Consider the following 7949-nt stretch of genomic DNA (forward strand, 5'->3'; position numbering starts at 1 on the left):
AAGCAAGTAAACATTAATTTTATAAATGAGACTTGATTAAATTTTAAATAATTTTGACTTTTGAATGGTTAAAGATAAACCTTAATGAAATTTTAAGTAATTAATTTTCGTTTCTTATTAATTTATGATATTGTGTTATGGTAATTAAATATGAAAACAAATTACAACATTTAATTGCAGTGCAAACAAAATAAGATTGAATTTTCTTCCAATTAAATAACTTCTTTTTACTAAATTTTCTACTGAACACTATTGAGTACCACTTGTATACCGAATACTGCTTGAGTATCGTTACTATCGAGTTTTCGATCTCGATTGAATCTCAGTGCCTGTTTGGGCAGTTGAGTATTTCTCTAAAGTCTTCCGTAAACAATGAGGGGCAGAGATTTATCAAGCACAATTCTTCAAAGGTTTAAACTGCACTGTTAGTTAGCGGAATGTTGGTAGGATCAGTCCTAGGACATCGGTGTTCCGCTCTAATCCGCGACATGCTGCCGGATCGATCTTTCGCGGGCAAGGTCGCGACGAGACCGTCGTCGTCCCCGTTATCGTCGTCGTCGTCGTCGGCGGCGGCGGCGGCGATTTCGAGCGGCGGCGAGTAGTAACGCCTTGACGGATCGTACATGTTCGGACGACGCCGGTAGACTGAGCGTCGCGACGTTCGCCACGGCGCCGTGTTTCTCTCCCCCTCAAACACTCTCGTTTTCTCTCTCTCTCTTTCTCTTCAACTCTCTCTTCCTTTCTCGCATAGTGCCGCCCTTCCATTGTGTATTCCAACGCGTAAAATAAGGGATACAAATGCGGGATATCGATAACTTGACCTTTGACTTGAAACACCCACATTTACTCAGATAGAATAAGGAAAAAAATACAATGTATGTGCGAAATAACAATATGAGATATATGTGAACAATTTTACATGAAATCAATTTGACATACAAAGTTCCTACCCTAAGGTAATGCAACCGTAGAACGTCAGTTCGACCTTTGACTCCAGCACCTGCAGTTATTTAAGCAATTTATACAGAGTTAATTAAGCAATTCTATACGAAAACATACAATGTAGGTACGACATAATATAACGTAAAGTGAGTTAATAATAATATCTAATATTAACCCCTTCATGCATGCGCTCTTTAACCATGTATACACATAATATATATACACATATATACACATATGTGTACACATATACATATATTGATATTTTTTCAATACATTTTTTTTTGTTTTTCCCTTTTCGAGAAAGTGGAGAGACTTAATTGAGAAATATCAAAATATTTAATTTTCACTATTATTTCAATTTGATTAATGTTTCAAATATAGAAAAGTGCAGGGAAATGCAAGAATAAAACGAACAGATCTATTGTTTTGCGTTCGCTAACTACTTCTCCGGACGATTCTATTGTCCGGATGATATAAGGTCGCATATCCGGATGCTCGAGCTTGGATATGCATGGAGTTGCATTGTCTTTGCGCTGTACAAATATTTGCATACATGACATAACATGAGAATATGAGAAGGGTGCGCAGCGGCTGATGCTAATTATAATATATAGAAAGCGGGCGGTGTCTGTTAAGGAATGCATAATTCATGAATTTTATTTTTACCACGAATGACAGCAGTTAGGTCGCTTTGGATTGCACATATAAATGCAGTTTCAGACATAAATAATTATAGCGCACTGATAAAGTTAAGTTCTTTATAAAAGTAGACTCTCTCTATAAAAAGACTTTATAAAGGAGAGACAAAGTATATTATTTAAAAAGAAGCTTGATATGAGAAGTAAAAATCTTTCAGTGAATGATTTGTATATAGTGAACGCGCAGAAGAATGACGATTAAGGAAACCTTGATCCGCGATCTCGAGAAAAGAAATGACGTTTTATTGCCGCAACCTTAACGGCATATTATACTAATTTATCTCAATAACTGCACACGCTCGCTAACAATTCCCGCCTCAATCGATGCCACATTTCGCAACTCTCGCATCACCGTACCGAATGAAAGGAGGTGGGAACAAAAGTTTACGTCACGTTTATCTGTGAATTCAGAAGCACACAAGGAAACATATATAAAATATTTATTGATTCATTAATAAAATGTTCTTCCATCAATATATATAATGCACATGTCGTATTGGATTGATTACTTGAATAAAGCGAAATTGTAAGTCTGTTACAATATCAATACCTATTGGAAAGAGTGTTATATATTATACTCACAGGAAACACTAATGTTACTTATGAATTATTAGCATATTATATTTTGTATGTTATAACATATACATATATAGTTAACCAAGAGTGCGAAAAATTTGATTGACAACCATCACGTATATAATTATATTATAAGTCAAAAATTGTAAGAGAAAGAGAGAGAGGTAAAAAAAGAGAGAGGAATTCTTCTTACATACTACTGTTCGACTTCGTATGCGTGAGATCGATCGGTTCGCGGGGCACGTAATAACGACGAGCGGCCTTCGCGCGAAAGCACCGAGGCCGCGCACGTGTTTCCCTTCGCGTTCGCGCGCGATTTTGCTGTAACTGCACGCTCTCGTTTTCTCGAAATCGCCTCTTCGAGGGTATCGCTTCCTCCTCGAGGGCGCGCGCTGCTCGAAAGGCGGCGATCACGCGAAAAGCAGGAGCGACTGCACGCAACGACGGGTGAGCCAGTTTCGTGCGCCTCTTCAAGGTCCCCTCGCGTTGAAATTCGTTCAAGATTAATATGAAATTTTAACATACAAATTTAATTTTAATAAATCAATGTGATAGAATCTGAAATTCGAATTAACTCGTCGAAACAACGAAAAATTAATTTTGAAAAAGTCATTTATATTAGCGAAATGCGGTAATAAGTGAGGCTTTACTTTGATTGAAGATTACACCGACCGCGACCTCTTGCCACCTCGTTCTAGCTTTTTGCCCTCTGCGAGGAACTTACATCTGCGTAGTAAGTAAGAAGTTCCGATCTAATTTGGATGAGGGATAGTAAGCAAGAAGTTTTCTCGATCCTCTCGAACTACGCACGTCGAGTGATTGCGAAAGAGCTTTGCGTGAAATTATATACCATAAGTGTTATCTTGATATATATTCGTATTGATATATATCATATATGTATATCAAGACTCTGTTGTTTTCTAAATACCATATCTTTGAAGATCCCTCTTTTTGAATTCGGGATTTTCAAAGATATGGTATTTAAAAAACAAGCGATTTTTTAATATTACTTGTCGAAAATTGAAACAATCTTTTCCCCGACAAAGTTAAATTGGATGCTATCATGTTTTCCCTGTCTTTCGAATTTTCAATATCGAATATCTATATAAAGAGCACAGCTAAATTAAAAAAATTAAAATGAAACTAAACCAAATTGAAAAGAATTAAAATAAAATTTTAATTTTAAAGGAAAATAAAAATAAATTTAAAAAATAAAACTAAGTAATAAATAAAAATATGGATAATAATTAAGACTACAAATATATAAATGTAAAGATAATAAGTATCTACATATGATTAATTTGGGAAGGAGGAGCTATATATATTTGCATGGTGTAATTTCTTAAAGAGTCCTATAAAATAAATCCCGTTGATGAATAGACAAAATTCAATTTTAAAAAAGTAATCTTTTGAATTATTTTCCTGAAGACGCGAGATGCAAACTGACTTGGAAACATGGCGTCGTAATTTACATTCGTTATCTGTTCTCCGATTGTGTGTGTGACTGCCCGGTTAGAATACTGTCATTTTTCCGATACTGTCCACCTTTCACAGTAGGGTCCTAAACCGGTGGTGACACGTGCCGTGTCCGTATTCCATATCACGGAAATTGATTTTACCTTTTGTCCTATGAATCTTTTCGTCTATCCCACAGTAAGATTTTTTATATCAGATTTTTTCTTTTTGAAGAAAAATCCACATTTTATTCGGATAATTAAAAATACTAGTCAATATCGCTTTAGAGCACTTTATGTGTTATTCTATAACACGTGTTTTAGAGCGCTCTATGTGTCATTCTATATCATGTAAAATCGTACATTCATGAGCAATAAAAGTGTGTGTATATATATATATATATATATTAAATTTAACTTCTCCCATCAATTTCTTATCTGGCTTATAAATATTGTTTTTATTGATAACAATTTATTTGTCGTGAGTTATAAAATATATCTTATCAACAGTATAGTACTATAGTACAAAGCCAAAATATGCAAGTTTCAAAATTTTTACTCATCACGATTTAGCATAAAATGTCAATTAGAATTTAACCATCGAAAGTTATAGCTTTCTTAATAATAAAAATATATGTAACTTTTCAACTGCGCCTCACGATTTCTTATCTGAGCGACATATTTTCTAGTAATAATCGGCTAGTTGCAGAGTATAAAACAACAGAAGTGTGATATGCAAAGTTACAGTAAAGCACAATGAAAGTTCCGAAATTTTTGTTCATTGCGGTAATCGTCGTAGGTCTAAGCGGTGCATTGACATGGGCTAGTCCCTTGGCTCATCCTTCACCTAAGGCCGAAGCTGAAGCTATGGCAAAAGCTATGGCCGAAGCTGAACCTCTTGCTCCTATAGGAGCTATGCTTATTTTCGTAAGATTGGTCAATTTTTCAATTTATACAATTTTACATTGATGTAAAATATTGCTTTATCGTAAACTAAAACTTATCATTTGATATTTTTCTTCTTTCTTTGTAGTGGGGATATGCTGTTGCAGCGTACGTTTTGACTGAAATAGGGAAGGCTGTATCTGAATAAATTGGCTATAATAAAAATTAAGAAGGTTGACAATTTAAAAAAGTAAACAATCATGCTTCTCAAGGTCTTTGCGCTGCGTTATATAAATTATTATTTATATCTATGATATACGAATAAATAAATAAATAAATATAATGATTATAATTATGATAATATTAATTGTCTACATTTTTTCTACTTATACTTTTAAGAGAATACTGTCACAACTGAAAAATTTATACTTTTGAGGAGAGAGGAAAAGCAAATTTAATTAATTTTTTTTAATTATAAGATAATTAACGCAACCATAATTTGCATTATTTCAAGGATAGCTTATGTATCAATATATAAAAATATCGGAAGTTATAGTTTTATGAATAATAAAAATATATCTAACTTTTAACTGCGCCTTACAATTTTTTATTTCCGAGCGAAATATTTCCTGGTGATAATCGGCTAGGTCGGCTAGTCGCAGGGTATAAAACAGCAGAAGTGTGCATGATGCGAAGTCAGAGTACAACACAATGAAAGTTCCGAAATTTTTGTTCATCGCGGTAATCGTCGTAGGTCTAAGCGGCGCATTGACATGGGCTAGTCCCTTGGCTCATCCTTTAGCCGTGGCTGAACCTAAGGCCGAAGCTGAAGCTGCGGCTATAGCTGTGGCCGAAGCTTTCGCCAAAGCTATGGCCGAACCTGAACCTATTCCTCCTCTACTGATTTTTGTAAGCTTGGTCAATTTGTCAATTTATACAATTTTACATCGATGTAAAATATTGCTTTATTGTAAACTAAAACCTATCATTTGATATTTTTTTCTTTCTTTTTAGGCGGGAACGATGTTACTACCGCTCATTCAAAAGGCCATAAAGAAGGCCATAGGAAAGTAAACAATCGTGCTTCAAGGTCTTTGCGCTGCGTTATATAAATAATTATTTATATCCATGATATATGAATAAATAAATAAATAAATAAATATAATGATTATAAGTATGATAATATTGTCAAATCATTTTCTTCTACATATACTCTTAAAAGAATACGGTCACAACTGAAAAATTCATAATTTTAAGGAGAGAGAAAAAGCAAATTTGATTAAGTTTTTTTGAATTATGAGATAACTAACGCAATTACAATTATAATATTTTATTATAATGAAACGTATACTGTTTCTTGAAGAGATCTGTGATTCACTTGTCAATTCACTTACGACACTATTTATCAGCTGCTCAATGCTAAAGTTCTAATTAAAAAATTATTTTCTGTAAAACGTCTTGCAGTCAAAAAATTGTCTCTATAAATAACATTCCAAAACTAAGTATCCGGAGGTTTTTGAGATCACTGATTTCAAATCCGAAGTCAAGATTTGAATATTTTGAAATCCGAGATGGGGGACCCAATACGGCAGGTTAAAATTGGAATCAACTAATTTCTATGAAACGCGGTACTTGGGAGTTCTTTTAATTGTTGATTACATATGTGAGAAAACTAATGACTGCAGATATAGCGGATCAATAAAAAGTCGATTTTGTTGAAATTTGGCTCCTGCGAGTTTTTCGGATATTGAAATCTGCAGCCATTTTAAATTTTGTAATTTTGATATTACATCCAGCGTGGCAGTAGTTAGACTCGTAATCACGAAGAACTGAGTTTGAGTCTACTTGATCACAGAAATTTTAATATTCTTAATTGCATTTCTCTGCACGAGATTCGAAAATTTAAACGAGGGGACTCTCGTATGGTAAAACTAGACTCTGTTTTTCGAAAGAGAGACATTAAGCTGTTGGTCCACACATATTGCTGGCAACTGCTAAGTGTACCCCCTATTTGCGACCATGTTTTGATCGCCACTTGGTCCTCCAGGTTTGGAGTAGGGCTGATGACCCCACCACGAAAAGAAAAATGATAATTTACTACTTTTTCGCAATTTTTACTTTCCCAAACGCAATTGACTTTTAACATCAATTGTTAGTGTGTATTTATCATCTCATTTCTTAGGGTAAAGTGCCTATTTCGGATATATAGAAATTATGGTCGCGAAATAATTGGTCTGGAATATTTAAAATGTAAAGAACATTTCGACATAGTAGTCAGCAATCCAAAAATACTGCAAGTACCAAGTTTCACAAAAATTAGTTGATTTTTGCAATTTTGATCCACCATTTTTAATTTTGTAATCTTAGCTTCATTTTCGTAAGCAGTGATCCAAAAAATCTCCAAATACAAAGTTGCATAAAAATGGGTTGTTTTTGTAATTTTAATCCGACATTTTGGATTTGCCATTTTCAATTTTGTAATTCTAACTCCAGATTCGTAATTAACGACCGAAAAAACGCCTGAATATTGAGTTTCATAAAAATCCGCTAAAAAGAAAATTTATGATATTTTTAATATAAAATATGAAATATCTCGAAAAGTATATGACTTTTCAATGAATTTATCTTGATACTTTTATAGATAGAATAATGAAAGAAATCGAATAATAATATCAATTTTTACATTTGCTACTTTAAATAATAAATTGAATGCGTCTACAAAATGCAAAAAAATTTTAAAAAAATTGTTTCTGTTTTTTATTACAACAATCGATTCCTTTCGTTATTCTACGTATAAAAGTATCGAGGTAAAGTAATCGAAAAGTGAATACTCTAGGAAATATTTCATATTTTATATTAAAAATATTATGATAGCCTAATAAGGATCTTTTAGGGAAACAACCTTACATACTTATTCGAGTCTCGATAAGGCACTAATATCAAGTTCCGACAACTAAATCGGGCAAACATTATATGGCGCTCATTTGGACCCTTAATTTCTAGTCGGGACAAATCGGCATTTCATGCGCAACCATGCAGTAGTAATTCGCATTATTTCAAGGATAGCTTATGTATATCAGTATAAAATATCGGAAGTTATAGCTTTATCAATAATAAAGACATATCTAACTTTTAACTCTGCCTCACGATTTCTTATCCGAGCGATATATTTCCTGGTAATAAACAGCTAACCGCAGAGTATAAAACAGCAAAAGTGTGATGCAAAATTAGAGTACAGCACAATGAAGGTTCCGAAATTTTTGTTCGTCGCGGTAATCGTCGTAAGTCTAAGCGGTGCATTGACATGGGCTAGTCCTTTGGCTCATCCTTTAGCCGTAGCTGAACCTAAGGCCGAAGCTGAAGCTGCGGCTAAAGCTATGGCCGAAGCTTT

General features: G+C 33.8%; 1 protein-coding gene across 7 annotated transcripts in view; it reads right to left on the reverse strand.

The window, feature by feature from the left end:
• LOC112459399 (octopamine receptor beta-3R-like) overlaps window positions 1-7949 on the reverse strand; it is an 89170-nt gene that overhangs the window by 30897 nt on the left and 50324 nt on the right. For 3 of the 7 annotated variants that reach the window (XM_025023473.1, XM_025023472.1, XM_025023469.1), the window contains exon 1: window positions 272-627. The exons of 2 other annotated variants lie outside the window; for them this stretch is intronic. The gene's annotated coding sequence lies outside the window, so the exon portion shown is untranslated. Of the gene's footprint in view, window positions 1-260; window positions 628-7949 lie in introns of those variants that run through there. 2 more of the 7 variants (XM_025023471.1, XM_025023468.1) reach the window with 1 other exon arrangement.

The sequence above is a fragment of the Temnothorax curvispinosus genome, unplaced genomic scaffold (genome assembly GCF_003070985.1).
Source record: "Temnothorax curvispinosus isolate PA1 unplaced genomic scaffold, ASM307098v1 QBEX01009828.1, whole genome shotgun sequence".
Classification (NCBI taxonomy): Eukaryota; Metazoa; Arthropoda; class Insecta; order Hymenoptera; family Formicidae; genus Temnothorax; species Temnothorax curvispinosus.